This window comes from Triturus cristatus, chromosome 2_2 (genome assembly GCF_964204655.1).
Source record: "Triturus cristatus chromosome 2_2, aTriCri1.1, whole genome shotgun sequence".
NCBI classification, from domain to species: domain Eukaryota; kingdom Metazoa; phylum Chordata; class Amphibia; order Caudata; family Salamandridae; genus Triturus; species Triturus cristatus.
This window is the reverse complement of record NC_140582.1, coordinates 23,826,884-23,846,324: the sequence shown is the minus strand read 5'-3', so window position 1 is coordinate 23,846,324 and position 19,441 is coordinate 23,826,884. Positions and strand designations below refer to the sequence as shown.

Sequence of the window (19,441 nt, the reverse complement as noted above, 5' to 3'; positions counted from 1 at the left end):
AGGAGGGAGAAGAGCACCACATGGTGCAGTCAGGAAAGAAGGGGAAACAGCAGGGCAGGCTCCAACAGAACACTATGGTACAACTCACAACCTTACAGGGTACATACATTTGTAGGACCCAACTGTGTGTACCACACTTCCCATGTACTCAAGCGCTAACAGCCACACCTCATACAGATGGGGAATTAGGTGAGGACAGGTACCTGATCTCTTCACTTGGGTTCATGTTAAAAAGGCTGCATCCTACTATCATTAATCGGCTACCACGAACAATAGTGTCATGGCTTGGTCATGTTAACAGTAGTTCCTTATGTTAAAAGGAGTACCACTTTGGATATACCCTCTTACACAACAGAGTCTAGGACTTTATTGGCGAGCGAAAAAGATAAAATCACGAAGATCACTTCTCAGGATACTCTTGACATGCACAGGAAAACATACTTGGGTAATCCAAATGAGACATGATGGAGCAGGCTGTTACAGTGACACTGTGCCAGGGACTTTAATCCTACTGCTACTTTACAAAGAAGCTGCAGATTGTGGACGAAGGTCCTTCCGCTATGTGCTGTCTCTTGGAAGCTTCTCTTGGGTGGCAACAATATTCCACCGCAGAACCCTGTGTCTGTAACCAAACAAACCAAAAGTTGCTTTATGCTCCAAACACCACCACTCGATATCCAGCGAAAGGTAGGGAAGAGGCTAAATGACTCTCCATAGGGGTCAGTTGACCACATTTTTGCTGGACGTGGAGTCTCAAGACTTCTGCATTTAGCAAATTCACATCAAGTACACCATGCTAACCCTACAGGCTAAGTGCACACAATCCTCACCTATAAAAGACTTGCTTGTTGGCCAAACATGGAGTAAAAGTTAGTATTTCGTACAAATTCTGTCAGACTTGGTCTCAATAGAAAGAGCCTAGTCGTTCTTTATTATGCAACTTCCTGCATTGAAATAGGATATTCAACTACTGTGGGGCAATTAAAAAAGGTATAGCTTCACTGAGAGAAGACTTGACACATTACAGTCCGTTTGCTGATTCTATGATAGATTATAATTATTAGCTCTAAGGTGATATCTCTAATTTCGGGAAGGAAGAGAAAAAACGCAGTTATGAGTAGGGTCTGAGGCAATATTTAGAGACCTAGCCTGGATAACCTGCCCCAAAACAACATATGTACAACACAAATATCCAAGGGTCTAAGAACAAAACTCTGAACGCTGTGAACTTCAGAGCAGAACAATATTTGGGTGTGCGCCAGCTATCTTAATTAAGATCACTACAATGAAAAGTCCTACTTAAGTGAACGGATTCCCATCACTCACCACCAGGTGACATGCTTCATCATCTGGGTCTCCTCATTGAGGTCACACTAGTGACACTAAGGGCTACAACCTCATCAGAAGGATGGGGGAGCCCGAGGATGTTTTGTGATAGAGTAACCAAACTCCTGTCTAACCTCCCAGATGAGAGCGATTGAGAATGTGTGGGAAAAGAATGCAGTGCACAATAATGTGATATGTGAGTTTAAAATTGACCTATGAGAAACCCTGCCTTTATTAGTGTTCCTCACAGCCCAAACTAAAAACAGTGCAAACGACAGTCTGTAGCAAATAAATGTCTGTTGTTCAAAAAAGAGGTCAACATGTTTCAGCACATATGGAGAACTTTTCATCCAGTGCCTTCTTCAGTACCATAACTATATTGCTACTGCAAGTGTGAAAAAATATGATATAACTAAAAAGATATCAATATAAGTACACTTCAAACGGTTGGAACAGATACAACCGAGTCACCTGCAATCAGGAATGTACAATCCTTCCTTCTGCAAATCCTGTACTGCTGACGGTTTCCAAAATGCATAAGGGGGATACCTCACCTCACCTGGCAGCGGCTCAGGGAAAAAAGGAGGCACCACTCTGTCCGTCGGTACCTCTGACGGTCTGGGCGGCACGGACACTTAATATCAGCACCGGATCTAGTGAGAATCAACCACATGGTGGCGCTGTCTGCTTAATTTTGAGATGAGCACAACAACCATGTTTATTAAGTCAAATTGCGTTAAAAATTAATAGTACCAGCTGATCATGCCATTGTTTTAGCTTTGTGTGACCTGAAATAGTCTGAATTGTCACACTTGTAGGAGTGTAATTGTTAGCTGTTATGCTAGTACTGTCATTGGCAGTGCTGGCTGGGGCAGTGCATGGTGCAGGCTGCAGTGGCCTTCCATGAAGGGCAATGGCACTTCATTTTTTTTTTACAAATGAAGCACTGGTTGGCACTATTGGAATGATTGATTATTCTTCCCTGTATCTTACTATTGCAATTTTAACAAAACAAACATGTGTAAATGCCTGTTTGTGTCCTTCCTACCTGCTGATGATTGTCTATTTTTCTATTTTTGCCTGGAGGAGTACGTTTCTCACATTTTGTCCTTCGGTATAACAAATATTGCTTTTTCCTGAAATATGTCTATAAATATCATAACCAATTTAATCAACTCTCAGTATGTTATGTGGGTGCACTTTTTTGTTAGTAGATTGGGTAATAAATATGATTCCTTTGTTCTGTTGTTGTACTTTCCTCTTTAAGAAGGTTCCCTAATTATTAATGGTGTGTTTTATTTTGTGTTCATTCTGAGAGTTCTTTCATTTTAACCTTTACCTTTTTTTCAGTCGCCTCTCGTCTTGTGCAACGATCTTAGGGTCTGTGATGATCCTTTTCAACTTCAGAATTTGACTGCATAAAAGGTGTGTGAGCAAAAGGCTGTATTTGGGAATCTTACTGGGTTTTAGAGCGTTTTGGTGGTCATGGACTGTAGATCTTTGCAATTTTTACATTTAATATCAAGAAATCCCAATCTGGGCTGGCAATATTCATTGTAAATTTGGCTTTTTATTTCCTTTTATTCAAAACTTGGTGAAACTGTCTTACTTCCTTTTCTGTTCCATCTCAAAGTCCAGTTGTGTGATCTATGCACTGTTTCCACCAGATGACCACATACAGATTTGGTAAGGCATAGCAATCAATACATTCAATTATCAACTTTCCAAACTGGAAAATCAAGCTTAACAAAATGGTAGTAACTTTGCACCTACAAACAAATACATTTTTGGATGAAAATTGGATCCTTTAAGTTCTTTAGGAAACCGCGAATGAAAGTCCTTTTTGCTCAATTACCACAACCTTTTTGCTCAACCACCACAGAAAATTAGACAAGGTAAAGAAACAGCTGAATATATACCATAAATTCTATCTGAATAAGAGCAACTCAGCGGACACACTTGAAGGTTCAATATAATAGGACCCTGGACTCCACTGGCCCCCTCATCCAGATGTTTTGGCCATGATGAAAGTCGACCAGAGTGGCCTTCTAGTCACGCCAGAGCTTCATCACCTCCTGGCTGGCTTAGAGGTTGTCAGAGGCTTTCTTCCAGAAGCACTTCATTTGAGTCCTGAGTGCCATCATGTAGCTGACATCTTGAGGGTGAGGCGGGGGGCTTGGAAGCTTGCTCCCATTCATCCTTCACAAGACTCAGACGTAGCCATACAGGAGTTCAAGAGGACTGAGCCCAACTGCTTTCTAAGGCACATCCCTGAAGGAAAAAAGAGAAGACATAGCTTGAAGACATCCCACTTTTGCCTCATGGGCTTTGACATACCTAGAATCATACCTTTAAGGTTCTTGTTTAACCTTCTAACAAGCCCATTGGTATGGAGGTGATAGGGTGTGGAGAACTTACAAGTTACTTCACACACATCCCACATTGACTTTATGTAAGCTGATGTGAAGCTTGTGCCCCTGTCAAACACTAATTCTTTGGAGAACCCCAGCCGGGTAACAATCCCCATCAGCGCCCCAGCCACTACAGGTGAAGTTACAGTCCTCAGAGGTATGACCTCTGGGTATCTAGTGGCATGGTCGATCAATACTAGGATAAACCTGTTGCCTAGGGCAGTCTTGTGCTCTAGGGGCCCAACACTGTCAATGCTCACCCTTTCAAAAGGGTTGCCAATGACAGGTGAGGGAACAAGGGGAGCCTTTAGCTTTCTCTATGTCTTCCCCTGCCTAGCAGGTAGGACATGGCCTGCATAATGCATCTAGGGTCATCTTCATCCAGTGGCAATAAAAGTGGGTGAGAAGCCTGGTAAAGGTCTTGTCCTTCCCCAGATGTCCTGCCAGGGAAATGGCATGGGCCAATTCCAGTAGGAAGGCTCTGTAGCCCTGAGGGACCACCAACACAACGATTGCCCTTGGCCAGGTACCTTAGGCTCACTATACAAGAGGTCATTCTTCCAATATATCAGGTGATCTTTAGAGGTGTCAACAACTGCCTGGACCTAAGCTTGTCACCTGAGGCCCTCAAAGGTAGGGCACTTATCCTGAAATGTGCCGAATTCCTCCCTGGTAGACCTTCCCTCAGCTTGTCAACCAGCCAGCTCAGCAAAGTCCCCCAGGGCAGCAATGTCCTCTCCTGTAAGTTCCCGGGCGTCTCCCTCAGGCTTATCCTTCTCTCGGACTGTGGGAGTTTCAGGAGCAGATTTCCCACACTCCTAGCCCTGTCTCCTTTTGACAGCTTCCTAGGCCATTCTTCCAGGCCTACTTGACTACCATCTCAGGCTGCCATTGACCTTGTAGTGAGGGGCACCCACTCAGGCAACCCTAGCGCCTCCCGGTGGGACTGGAGCTCCACCTCTTTCCAGACATTATACTCCAAGTCATTACCAAGCAAACACTCCACAAGCATGGCAAGAATCACAGCTACCCTCAAGGAACCTGAGACTTGTTTGGACTTTGCTGCTGAGCCAGCAGCCTTCCTCCTTAGTACGCTTAGGTCAGAGAGTACACTATCCACTAAGTGGATAGTGCTAGGTCTGGAGGCTTAGTTGACTAAAGCGTCCACTGTAGGGGCCTGTGTTCAAACCTCATGGTCACAGGTTCAAATCCTGGTGGTTCCACTCACCTTTCAACCTGCTGAGATCGATAAAATGAGTACCATTAAGTTGAGAAAAAATAAACATCTATTCTTCATCGCCAAGATCACCTTGGGTGAACATGAGCTTTGCAAATAGATGTGTTATGTTATGTCAGGTACTGGCACAGCTTTGTAAAACAATTGCTGAACAAGTGCTCTCTGGCACTCAAATTGTACAGCCCCTAGTAATCACTCACACCAGTGTCCTTCAACTCCAAATCCAGTGCCTTGCAAAAGTGATCTGCAAAATCCACCCAGGACTTTTGCCTATACTTGTCAGGGGTGAAACCATACTTTTGACAAGGACTTCCTTCTTGAGGGGACATCTCATCCTGTCTCCCTCCCTATGGCCAGCAGACCAGTGCATCCCTCCCTTTACTGGAATGTACCTCCAGAGACTGTCTTCCCAATTTTCTAAGGGACTATGTGCAGCTCCAAGGCAACCTCATAGATCTCAAACCATTTTCCAGTATCGTACCCCACGTTAGGCACCAGGTCTTTGGGGATGTGGACCCTTCTGTCTCCACTGGTGTTAGAAACTGGATTTCTGGTTGTCCAAGCAGGAACCCAAATCCTAGTCCGAGTAAGCCAATTCACACCCTAAATTATCCTGTGTTCACTCTCTGGTAGCTGGACAATGAGCAGTCAGGCTTAACTTAAGAGGCAATGTGTAAAGTATTTGTGCAACACTTCAAACAGTTACACAGTGAAAACACCACAAAAAGACACCACACCATGTTAGAAAAATAGAGCTTGATTTTATAAATAAAACAAGACCAAAATGATAATCCAACTAGTTGACTGCGAGATATGAATTTCCAAAGAATAAATGTAAAATAGCGCTTAGAAGCAATAAGCGCTTAAATGGGTTATCCGGTCATGCTGGACTGGGGGCAAAGTCAACAGTTCAGGCCGACCATGATGGAGTGTGGGCCAGATACAGGGATTCACTTGGGTCCGCTGAACTTAAGGACCTTGGTCCAGGATGCGTCGTCGACGAAGATGTGAGGTGCAGTCGAAGTGATGCATCGGTGTTGAGCCACACAGTGAACGAGATGCATCGATTTTCTCCACGCACTTGCAACAATGCATCAGTTTTGCATGTGCAAAGCGCTGGTTCCGAATACGATGCGTGGTTGCTGCTCCCACAGTAGGCACTGCATTGATTCCAAAGGCATTGTGCTGGTACAGAAAGCAATGCACCGGGTCCGCTCTCCACAATGACAGAGATGCACTGGTTCCAACTCATGTAATGGCAAAGATGCGCCGGTTCCGATGAGGATGCATGGGTTCTGGATGTGGAAGCACCTTAGGCCTCACTTCCAAGGGTTCAGGACTGGGGTGGCACCATTTGGCAGACCAGACTTACAGCTTGTAGTGTCCAGATGCAGGCACGTCTTTGATATCCCTGAGACTTAGAACAGGAGGCAAGCCAGCAAGCCATTGGAGTCACACTGGGTTCAGGTGATGCAAGAGGTCCAGTCCTTCTCACCCAGGCAGGAGAACAGCATACAGCAGGGCAGCCCAGCATGGCAAGAGTCTAGCAAAGCAGCTGCAGCAGAATGGCAGTCCTTTCAGCAGCGCAGTAGTTCTTCTTCCTGGCAGAGTGGTCACAGTTCCAGACATGTACTGTGTGAGAAGTTGGCCTGGCATATGCTGTTCCTAGTTATAGGGACACCTTGCACCAGTCCAATTCGACTCTTATTGATGATAGGTTTAAGACAACCTTTAAAGAAAGCTATCCTAGTGGTAGCTGTGGAGAGCAGCCTTCAGGCTAAGTCTTGAAGGAGTGTTAAGCTTATTGTTTTACCATAATAACCTCTTGAATAACCAAATGAAAGAGTAGCCCACACAGGTATATATATAAAATATATGTATTTATTCTAGACAGAATCCCACAGTCACTTTATGTGACTAGTGGCAAAGTTACACTTCAAACAAGCATTTATAAACACAATAGATAGCACAGAAATCAATGGGCCCCAGGGGGGGACCAAACCATATACTAAAATAGTGGTATAAGAACCACGACAATTCTACAGGCAATGCCTAGGGCATTCAGGATCGCTTGCCCCTTCAGAATCCACCCACAGTTAAGAGGAAGGGGACCCACGGGAGACGTGTGCAGTGCAAAGAGCTGCTATCGGGATCGCAATGTTAGCCTATGGAGAATGTCGCGGTTGAATATTTAAAGATTAAAGACACTTCTAGCAGTAGTACAAAGTTAAGGCTTGAGACTTAAGGCTTTGGAGAGCCCACCACCACGGGAGTACCGAAGAACCACTGTTACCTGCCCCAGGGAAGCCGGGTGCATAGGTCGATTCTGGTGTCGGGTCGCGGGCTGATTTTCAATGGAAAAGGAGTCCAAACTGCTGCTAGCTGAAAGCGTCGATGAAGTCGTGAAGATCTAAGATGTAGAAAATGTAGAGAAGAACCTGAAAGCAGAGGGGACAGAGTCTGGGTCACGGCACAGTGACCAGGGGGCTCACAGCAAGGAGCCCTTCGATGTCGGGTGCTTCAGGTGAGGAAGATGCAGCTTGGCTCTGCAGTCACGGGCTCCGGGAGGCTTCAAGGAAGGCCAGCTTCTGGAGGGCGACTGTCCCACGTCGGATGAGGGTCGCTGCGGTGTTAGTGTCCCGATTGGATCCACTAAGCCTTGGCAACCGCAACCCACGCAAGATGAACAAAGCAGCTGCTGGTGCAGACCCACGAGGTCTGAGGGTGCTCTCCTTTGGAGATAGCGCAGAGCAGGCCTGGAGCAACCAGGGGAACTCTTGGATGTGAAGATTGTCCTCCGCCAGGGCCCACAAGTCGAGTGACAAGGTACCGCGGAAGGCAGCAAAATGGAGTGCGTAAAAGGGCTCCCACGGGCCACCGGTGTCAAGTACCTTAGCAAATCATGTCGATTCCACAGGAGCAGATGCTTGATCTCCACTCCTCCACTCCGCTACCGCGAACTCAAAGGCTCGCGAGCAGCACAGAGGGGGAAAGGGGAATTGGACAGACAAGAGAGACTGCACTGCGTCTTCTTCCTGGACTGGACTCGGAACTTCTTCCTCACGATTCCTGCAATGAGAGTAACTAAGCAACAATTCTACAAAAGACTACACTAAAAGGGTTATGGTAGTTATTCACACACTATACCTGTCCTGACACAGTGGGTAGCTGCTCTCTGGACTCATTCGGCTAGGTGCCTTCTAGGAAGTAGAGGAGTTGAACAGTTGGCGTGTAATGACTCCTGTCTAACACCTTAGTAGAATTTTGACTTTTCATGAAATGTGAAATAGTTCTATCTTGAAGACTATTCTTCCTCCTGGATTCAGAACCGTGCAGGTGGAGCTAGTTGACTGAGTCTTTATATATATATATATGTACAACTGCATCTACATTGAGTTCATTTTAAGTCTTTCTCCACACTTCTGACTTCTTATACTCTTTATGCTGAATTCAGAACTTGCTGCTGCAATTTAGTCTTGACTTGTAGACTCTATTCACGATACTCTCTCTCTCACTCACTTGCTTAATGTCTGAGAGTTCCTTTGTCTCTTTTCGTTAATTGTCACTGGACTCTCTCTCTCTCACTCACTTGCCTTAAGTCTGAGAGTTCATTTGTCTCTTTCGTTATCTGTTACTGGAAGCTTTCAATGGAGCGCAGACAATCCAAGAAGTACAGAAAAAGGAACTTACTTCTTCAGGAGAGTATTCGCCAGACTTGCCTCTACCTTTTCTCCACCGCTGATGCGTAGAGGGACTTCGTCGAGTTCAAGATTCTTGCCACTCTCTGAAGGTTTCAAAACAATTCTTAACCGCTAACTAGTAGGTGGAAAAATAATACAAAGAATTACTCGGACTCAGGACTGAAGCGGACCCAAGGACTGGAAAGGGAAAGTATCCTCTATTATCTTAGAGAAAAACTCTGACTGGAAATATTTCATGAGAAGCGCGGAGCTCTACAAGAACGCTGCCTTCCCTGAGATTTGACGGTTGAAGTGCGCCGCGCTCAGAATGCGCGCGCGCGCCACATCAACATTGGAAAACTGCACCGCTGCCAGAGCGAGCCACTGCGGAAAATAGCTAACTAAGCCAGCGGCCATCTTGGGAGAGGGAAAATAGGCCTACGCTCTCAAGGAACGAAGGAAGGCAGAGAGTGATCTCACTGAAACACTTCTTCGCCTTCCCCCCAAGCGCCAAGCCCGGCTTCGGGGTTGTATGCTCAACCTAGGGAATCTGACCCTACCTGTACCAGTCCTGACAGTACCTCCCACCAAAACCCCCCTCCACTCCTCCTTGGGCTTAGTGGGGTGAGTGCGATGAAACTCTCGGAGCAAACGTGGAGCATGGATATTGGATCGTGGCTCCCAGGATCTCTCTTCCGGCCCATAACCCTTCCAATCAACCAGATAGAAGATCTTCCCTCTTTGAAACCTAGAATCAAGAATTCTCTTTACCTCAAATTCCTCCCTTCCTTGCACCAAAACTGAGGAGGGTGAATTCCCTGCCCTAAATCCCTCAGGACTACGTTGGAGCAGAGAAACATGGAAAACTGGATGTATCTTCAATCGGGGAGGAAGGCTAACCTTTACACTGACAGGATTCACCATTCGGTCTACCTGAAAGGGGCCCACAAATCTAGGCTGAAACTTCCGATTCCCCTTCAGTCGTAAATTTCTAGTGGAAACCCAGACCTGATCTCCCTTTTTATAAACTGGATTTGGACGTCTCTTCTTGTCTGCCTGCTTCTTGTAGGAAACCTTAGCCTTAGACAGATTTCTGGAAGCTAATCGAAAGGCCTCGTGTAACTCTTGTACTACCGTTTCCACTGCAGGTACATTACTGATTTCTTTATCTACCAGAGTGTTTGGATGTCGACCGGAATTTAAATAGAACGGGGAGTAGCCAGTGGAAGCATGCTCAGCATTATTATAAGCGAATTCTGCTGCCCAAATCAAGTCTGGCCACTCTCCCTCCTGATCCATCAAGAATAAGCGCAAGTATTGCTCCAATTCCTGATTAACTCTTTCCGTCTGTCCGTCCGTCTCAGGATGGAAGCTGGAAGACAGACGGGAATCTACACCCAACCTTTTCAAAAAGAATCTCCAGAAACGAGAGACAAACTGAGGGCCCCTATCTGAGATGACTATCCTTGGAATACCATGGGCCCTTACTATGTGCTGCGTGAACAGTTTGGACAACAGTGTAGCATTAGGGAGGGCCTTTAACGGGACAAAATGGCTCATCTTGGAGAAATGGTCCACCACCACCCAAATGACCGAATGACCCCCACTGGACGGGAGATCCACAATGAAATCCATGGAAATGGTATGCCATGGGTACGGGGCTTGGGGCATGGGCAGTAAAAGACCTTGGGGAGCCCTTCTAGGAGTCTTTCCCTTGATGCACAACTCACAAGTGGCTACATACTGCCGCACCTGAGCTTCCATTGCTGGCCACCAAAACTCTCTTCGAATCCGCTCCATAGTCTTCTTCACCCCCTTGTGCCCAGCCAGTGGCTCGTCATGGAAGTGTTCAATGATTTGTCTTTGCAGTTCCAGGTTGGACACAAACAACTTGTCTTGGTAGATGGGCCTTCCATTCCTGACTCGGAATTCCTTCCCCTTAGCCATCCAATCCTTCACCTCCTCAGGGGATGACAAGTTCGGTAGTTTCTTTTCAATGTCAGTGTAGGTGAGTGTTCCGATTATTCGATCCACAGGAATAATTACTCTTTTTCAGCAGCTTGGACATCGGTGCTCACATTCAGACGAGATAAGGCATCCGCCTTTCCATTTGCCGATCCCGGTTTGTAAGTTAAGACAAAATCATAATCTGCAAAAAATAGGGACCATCTCAACTGGCGTGGAGTAAGTGTACGGGCGGATTTCAAAAACTGGAGATTCCGATGGTCTGTAAAAACAGTAACCACATGCTTGGCCCCCAGTAAATAATGTCTCCATTCCGAGAACGCGTCTTTGACTGTCAACAGTTCCTTATCCACGATGGGATAATTAATTTCGGCCACAGTTAATTTCCTGGAACGAAACGCTACTGGATGTAACTGGCCTGTCTGCTTATGGCGCTGAGACAAAATCCCTCCGATGGCCAAATTGGAGGCGTCTGCTTCTACAAAAAATGGTTCTCCCGGATCCGGATGGAGCAACACTGGGGATGATACAAAAATTCTCTTGAGTTCATTAAATGCTGATTCGGTTTCCGCATTCCACTCAAACTTAGTCTTTTTCCTCAGTAATCTTGTGAGTGGACAGACACGCTCAGAAAAGTTGATTATGAAACGCCTGTAAAAGTTGGCGAAGCCAAGAAAACTCTGAACTTCTTTCACTGAACGTGGAGAGGGCCACTCCTTGATAACCTGTACCTTAGATTCATCCATAGAAACGCCATTCGGGGACAGAACAAACCCCAAAAACTCAACTTGTGTGGAATGAAACACACACTTCTCCAATTTAACAAAAAGTTGGTTCTCAAGCAACTTCTTCAAGATGGATCTGACATGCTGGATATGTTCCTCTAAGCTGGCCGAGAAGATGAGGATGTCGTCAATGTATACCACTGCAAATCGATCCAGAAATTCTCGCAAAACGTCATTTACAAAGTGTTGGAAGGCTGCTGGAACGTTGCATAAACCAAATGGCATGACTTGATATTCAAATAACCCAAAACGTGTATGGAAAGCCGTCTTCCACTCTTCTCCATCGGCCATGCGTACCAAGTGATACGCACCCCTCAAATCCAGTTTATTGTATACCCTCGCTCCCTTGACTTGGTCCAAAAGTTCCGAAATCAAAGGTAGCGGATATCGATTCTTTTTGGTAACCAGATTGAGGGCGCGGTAGTCTATGCAAGTTCTCAGTTGGCCATCTTTCATTGGAATGAAAAAGAGTGGAGACGAAACTGGTGACTGTGAAGGGCGTATGAAACCATTGGCCAAATATCTGCTCAGATATTCTTTGAGATGGACATTTTCTGCTTCCGACAGCGCATAAATTCGGCTACAAGGCAGAGAGGCGCCAGGCTCCAGCTCAATTCGACAATCATACTCTCGATGGGGTGGTAAACGTTCTGCTTCCTTTTCATCAATCACCGAGGCGAGATCTTCATATTCTTGTGGAATTTCTTGGGTGTCTACCGCACAAATGGTCTTTGGAAAACTTGCTAAAAGTTGAGATTGCGAAGCTCCTGGTGGTTCTGGATTAGAATGAAAACAATGACGCAAACAATAGTCTGAGCTCATCCGAATTGATCGTCTGGCCCAATCAATTTGAGGATTATGCTCAGTGAGCCAAGGCAGACCCAGGATTAATTGAAATTGCGGAGCATCGATCAAACTGAATTGCAAGGAGCTAAGATGGTGACCGGGTCCACACAACAAGATCTCCTCGAAATCAAAAACAATCGGACCAGAGGACAAACTCGTTCCATCCACCGCGCGCACCGGCTCTGGTCATTCCTTCCTCAAAAAGGTAATTCCGAGAGCCTTGGCAAAACCAATATCGCAAAAATTACCCGTGGCCCCTGAATCGATCATGACCGAAATTCCTTCCTTGATCCTTCCTCCAAATCTTATTTGGACAGATAATATTAAATGTGGAGCCGATGATTGCAAGGTATTGGCCACTAATTTCGGATCTGGAGTTGACTGTTCCTTCGCTTCCACCAGGGCAACCCCCTCTACTGGTGGAGCCGATCTTTTACCCAGGAATTGCTCTTGGGCTTCTTTGGACATTCCTTCACAAAGTGACCGGAGTTTCCACAGTACATACACAACTTGCCCAAACATCTCTTCTCTCTTTCTTCCTTCGACAAAGGTCCTCTTACCGAACCAATCTGCATAGGCTCATCTTCTGACACCGAATCCTTGGGCTTGGATCCCTCTGATTTCATCCTGTCAAAACGGGGTGGAATTGTAACGCCCTGAACGTCTCAGGATCGTTTAACAGACACGACAATGAGGACGCAACCACTAGTGAAGGGTTAGTTGTTTTAATGAAGGCAAATATAATACAAAGAATAAACAAGTTATAGTCACTGGAATCCTCCAGGCTAAGTACGTTACCAGCCCACAGCACGGATGGTCCTAACCGTCCTCTGCATATACGCCGGTCCCGGCGTATGCCAACAGAGGGCAGAAATGAAATGGCCGACAATGCCAATCGGTAGGCTGTGAGGGGCACGAAGAGTGTTGGGGAGAATCGAGGAGTCAGGGAAACACCCAGCCGGGGTCTCTACCTGAAGGGAGCAGCCGCTCAACCTCTTCCTCAGACTGCACCGGGACGCGGAGTCACCTCCTGGTGAGGCGTCACCGATACCCCAATCACAAGCAAGAAGACTGAACCGAGAGCAGCCGCTCGATCGATCCTGTGGACTTCCGAGTCTGTAACGCGGCAAACACCTCCTGGTGTGCGTTACAGCTGGCAGTCCCTGTGTCTCTGGTCGGGCTGGGAGTTACGACTCCAACCAGCAAAAGCGCCACTGCGCTTGGACTCAGCCGAGTCAAAAAGCGAAGCTCAATGGTTGACCGGTAGAGCTTCCGGGTCCTTCACAGGTGACGATGGGGCAAGACACGGCCCAGGGAGTAACGACTCGACCTACCTCCGTTCTTGCCTTACTGGAGCACCACTCCGGAACACTGCTCTTCACGAAGCAGGTACGTTGGTGTGAACACAATATCCGACAGCGTTGTACCTCCCGGTTCCTCCCTTTATAGGGCGTGTTTTCCTTGAGTTATGTAACAGCTCTCCTGTTTACATAAGGGCGTGTTTCCTTGAGTTATGTAACAGCTCTCCTGTTTACATAAGGGCGTGTTTCCCTTGAGTTATGTAACAGCTCTCCTGTTTACATAAGGGCGTGTTTCCCTTGAGTTATGTAACAGCTCTCCTGTTTACATAAGGGCGTGTTTTCCTTGAGTTATGTAACAGCTCTCCTGTTTACATAAGAGCGTGTTTCCCTTGTATGACAGGAATTCTTGACAGTACATCCTCCCTCTCAGCGGCTCCCCACGGGTCCAGCGCTGGCAGGAAAACGCCGATGGAACAAGGAGACCAAGCGCGGAGCATGAACCCCTTCAGCCGGTTCCCATGAACGCTCCTCCGGGCCATAGCCTTTCCACGCAACCAGGTACCACAGCTTCCCCCTGCGCCATTTGGACGCCCGTATGCCCGACACTTCATACTCCACCTCCGACTCCACGCATACCGGCCGAGGTGTCCCAGACGGCTTGGAGGGTGCTGGTTTGAGCAATGATACATGAAAGACAGGGTGTATCCGCAATGACTGGGGCAAGCACACCTTCACGTTCACGGGACCCATACACTTGGTAATTCGATAGGGGCCCATGTACTTGGGATGGAACACACTGTTCTTTCGAAACCTCATGTTTCTTGTGGATATCCAGACGTAGTCTCCAGTGCGGTACAGTGGCCCGGGCCTTCTCTTCCTATCTGCCGCAGCCTTGTATCTTCTCTTGGCCTCTATTAGGACAGCCCTTGAGCGCATCAATGTGTCTTTTATGTGTGCCACCCTGTCCGCTGTGGCGGGAATCCTGTCCTCTCTGAACGGATGTAGAAATGGCAAGAACCTGGGATGTTGGCCATAGTTGCTATAGAACGGAGATGACTGTGTGGAGCTGTGAGTGGCGTTGTTATAGGCTATCTCTGCAACCCATAGCAAGTCGACCCATTCTTCCCTGCCCTGGTCCACAAAACATCGCAGATACTGTTTGAGCGTTTGGTTCAGGCGCTCGGTTTGGCCGTCCGTTTGAGGGTGGTAGCTGGTGGACAGGGCGGTCTTAACATGCAGCGCAGTGCACCAAGTCTTCCAGAATTGCGCAGTAAACTGCGACCCCCGGTCCGACACGATCACCCCAGGTAATCCATGCAGTCGTACCACATTCTTTAGGAGTAGTGACGCCAATTCCCCGGCCGTAGGGACTCTCTTGCAGGGGATGAAGTGCCCCATTTTCGTCAAGTAATCCACCACCACCAGTATTGCCGTCATCCCCTGGTCTACCGGTAGGCCCACCACGAAGTCCAGTGATATGCTATCCCATGGTCTATCCGGGGTTGGAAGTGGATGTAAGAGCCCTTGGGTTCGGCCATGGTCGGCCTTCATGGTAGCACACGTAGGACACTCCTGTCCCCACCTCCTGACATCCACTCTCATGGTTGGCCACCAGAAATGCCGTCCCATGCTAGCCACCGTTTTTTCAAAGCCCAAATGACCTGCGCATGGAGAGTCATGGCACCAGATGAATGCTTGTTTCCTTAGCCTAGGCGTGGGTATCAATAGGCACCTGCCCTTCAGGGGTATCCCGTCCTTCAGCTGCCATTCTCTGTGACTGAGGAGCCACCTCCGCCATGCGAATGACCTGATCCCTCTCTTTATTCCCCTCAGGAAAGTATCCGGTTGGATAACCCCCAATACCATCCTCGGGGAAATGATGGAACGCTCGGTTGCAGGCAATGGTTCCTTAACTGCAGATTGACGGGACAGGGCGTCCGCCTTTCGGTTTTCCGTCCCCGGCCGATATGTGATGCGGAAGTTGAACCCCGTCAAAGAAGATCATCCACCGCAGCTGCCTGGGAGAAAGGTGTCTAGTGGCAGTCATGAACTGTAGGTTCCGATGGTCCGTGTACACCGATACCACATGTCTTGCCCCCATCAACCAATGCCTCCATTCGGTGAAGGCGTCCTTGATTGCGAGAAGCTCCTTCTCCGCAATATGGTAGTTGCGTTCGGCGTCGTTGAGTTTGCGGGACATGTACGCAACGGGATGAAGCACCCCTGTGTCGTGGTTGCGTTGGGACAAGATAGCCCCCAGCGCCACATCCGACGCGTCCGCTTCCACCACGTAGGGGAGATCCGGATCGGGGTGAGCCAACACCGGCGCCTTACCAAAGGCGCTTTTCAGGGCCTCAAAGGCTTTGTTCGCTTCAGGGGACCAGACAAACTCCTTGGACTTCCTCAGTAGCTGTGTGATTGGGGCCACCACTCCTGAAAATCCATCTATGAACCGCCTGTAAAAGTTGGCGAAGCCAATGAAACTTTGGACGTCCTTCACGCTTTGGGGCACCGGCCATTCTTTCACCGCCTTGATCTTTCGTTCTGCCATCTCCTGTCCCTCTGGACTCAGCATCACTCCGAGGAATTCCACGGATGTGACGTGGAAGTCACACTTGCTGAGTTTACAAAACAGCATGTTTTCCCTCAGCTTTTGGAGCACAGCTTTGACGTGGTGTACGTGCTCCTCCACACTGGACGAATAGATGAGGATGTCGTCGATATATACGACCACGTAGATATCCAACTCCTCTCTGAATACCTCATTCAAAAAGTACTGAAAGGCTGCCGGGGCGTTGCACAGACCGAACGGCATGACGAGGTACTCAAAAAGGCCGAACCTGGTCTTAAAGGCGGTCTTCTACTCGTCTTCGTCCCTCATGCGCACCAGATGGTATGCCCCTTTCAAATCCAACTTGGTGTAGATACGAGCTTTCTTGACCTGTTCCAGAAGTACACTGATGAGAGGCAAGGGGTACCGATTTTTTATGGTTATCGCATTCAATGCCCTAAAGTCCACACAGGCTCTCAGCTCCCCATTAGCCTTCGGGATGAAGAAGAGTGGCGAGGCGGCCGGAGACTTGGACGGGCGGATGAATCCTAGCTTGAGGAGTTTATCCAGGTACCCCCGGAGATGCACGTTTTCAGGCTCCGTCAGGGCATACAGCCTGCCGCTGGGAACGCTGGCCCCTGGCACCAGGTCGATCTGGCAGTCAAACTGTCTATGTGGTGGTAGCACTTCCGCCTTCACCTCATCAAATACATCCTCAAAACTGTGATAAGCCTGGGGGAGAGCCACATCTTTTTCTGCCGCTGTAGCCACCGTCTGACTCCCGCTCTCATCTGCGTCAAGGGATTCCGTTCTTATTCCACAATGCAGGATGCAATACGGTGACGTCATTTCGATGCGATGTGTTGGCCAATCCACAAAGGGGTTGTGTTTCTGTAGCCACGGCAATCCCAATATGACGCCATATTGGGGCGCTCGGATGATGTTAAAATCGATTTGTTCCAAATGGTTCCACCCATATCTCATCGGAAGGACCCCCGTGTGCTGCCCGATGGGCCCCGTCACCAATCGCCTTCCGTCTATAGCATAGACGTCTTCGGGTACAGCTTTGGGAAGAAGCACTAGCCCTAGCCTGCATGCCTCGTTGTGGTCCATAAACATGCCAGTGGCCCCTGAATCCACCATGGCCACAACGGGTATCCACTGGTCATGCACTCCCACGTGCACCGTGATAAACAGGTGTCGTTGTCCCTTAGTGACCGAGTTGGAAAGTGAAGGGATGGATGAGTGACTCCGAGATGCCCCTTCTCTGGTCTTGGAGTCCTCTAGTTTTCCGCCGGTATGTCCACCACGGCTGTTACCGACCGGTTGGCCCGATAACGTGACGTCTTCGGTTTGGCAGGGCATTCACGTACGTAGTGGCCTTTTTTGCCACAATATAGGCACAATCCTTGTTTACGGCGTGACTCTTTCTCCGTGGCTGTGAGGCTCGCTCGTATTGCGCCGATGTCCATGGGTTCTCCCTTGGATGCGGTGGAAGTTTCAGGACTTCCCACCGTCACATAGGATGGAAGGGATTTTCCTTTTCTCCCATGATCCCCCTTTCTTTCACTTAGCCTATGTTCCAGCCGTAATACCAGGTTGATAAGGCCCTCACATGTCTTGGGTTGAGGGTCAATATGAGCCACGGCGTCCTTGAGCTCATCGCACAGCCCTTGATGGAAGAGCGCCGTCTGTTTAGCAACAGGCCACTTGGTTTCCGCAACCAGCCTTCGGAACGCGTTGAGATACTGCACCAGGTCGTTGGATCCCTGTCTCAACTCAAGCATTTCACGGTCCGCCGTGTACGAGTCAGCCCTTCTGTCGAATACCTTCAGGAATTCCTCGCGAAAAGCACCCCAATCACATAAGAGGGGGTCGTCCCTGCTCACCAGAGGTACGGCCCATTGTGCCGCGTTTCCAGCCAAATAGGATATAAGGAAAGCCACACGAGCCTGACTCGTGGGGAACGCCTTTGGTTTGCACGATAAATGTAGCGCCACTTGTGTGAGGAATACCTGCACTGTGTTAGGATCCCCACTGTACCTCTCTGGTGTCGCCAAGGGGATGGCTACCGGCATTTCCACTACTACCGCAGGGGTCTGATTCGTGAGGGAGGTGCTGGGCGTGAGCGGGTCCAATTGGATAGCATCCAGTCTGGCTTTTACATCGGCTGTTTCTTGCCTAGAGGCAGCCACTTCAACTTGCATGGCCGCTAAAGCAGCCAGCACATCATCAAGTGTTGCCATGTCTGTTATCGACCGGGAGACAGTTAGTGTTATTAAGGTCGGATATTTTGTAACGCCCTGAACGTCTCAGGATCGTTTAACAGACACGACAATGAGGACGCAACCACTAGTGAAGGGTTAGTTGTTTTAATGAAGGCAAATATAATACAAAGAATAAACAAGTTATAGTCACTGGAATCCTCCAGGCTAAGTACGTTACCAGCCCACAGCACGGATGGTCCTAACCGTCCTCTGCATATACGCCGGTCCCGGCGTATGCCAACAGAGGGCAGAAATGAAATGGCCGACAATGCCAATCGGTAGGCTGTGAGGGGCACGAAGAGTGTTGGGGAGAATCGAGGAGTCAGGGAAACACCCAGCCGGGGTCTCTACCTGAAGGGAGCAGCCGCTCAACCTCTTCCTCAGACTGCACCGGGACGCGGAGTCACCTCCTGGTGAGGCGTCACCGATACCCCAATCACAAGCAAGAAGACTGAACCGAGAGCAGCCGCTCGATCGATCCTGTGGACTTCCGAGTCTGTAACGCGGCAAACACCTCCTGGTGTGCGTTACAGCTGGCAGTCCCTGTGTCTCTGGTCGGGCTGGGAGTTACGACTCCAACCAGCAAAAGCGCCACTGCGCTTGGACTCAGCCGAGTCAAAAAGCGAAGCTCAATGGTTGACCGGTAGAGCTTCCGGGTCCTTCACAGGTGACGATGGGGCAAGACACGGCCCAGGGAGTAACGACTCGACCTACCTCCGTTCTTGCCTTACTGGAGCACCACTCCGGAACACTGCTCTTCACGAAGCAGGTACGTTGGTGTGAACACAATATCCGACAGCGTTGTACCTCCCGGTTCCTCCCTTTATAGGGCGTGTTTTCCTTGAGTTATGTAACAGCTCTCCTGTTTACATAAGGGCGTGTTTCCTTGAGTTATGTAACAGCTCTCCTGTTTACATAAGGGCGTGTTTCCCTTGAGTTATGTAACAGCTCTCCTGTTTACATAAGGGCGTGTTTCCCTTGAGTTATGTAACAGCTCTCCTGTTTACATAAGGGCGTGTTTTCCTTGAGTTATGTAACAGCTCTCCTGTTTACATAAGAGCGTGTTTCCCTT

At 48.4% G+C, this 19,441-nt stretch overlaps 1 protein-coding gene across 2 annotated transcripts in view; it reads left to right on the top strand.

Moving 5' to 3' along the window:
* Positions 1-19,441, top strand: part of SH2D4A (SH2 domain containing 4A) — a 661,947-nt gene that overhangs the window by 61,618 nt on the left and 580,888 nt on the right. Inside the window, exon 2 of one of the 2 annotated variants that reach the window (XM_085640950.1) lies at positions 2,677-2,751. The exons of the other annotated variant lie outside the window; for it this stretch is intronic. The gene's annotated coding sequence lies outside the window, so the exon portion shown is untranslated. The remainder of the gene's footprint in view (positions 1-2,676; positions 2,752-19,441) is intronic. 2 annotated transcript variants of the gene reach the window in all.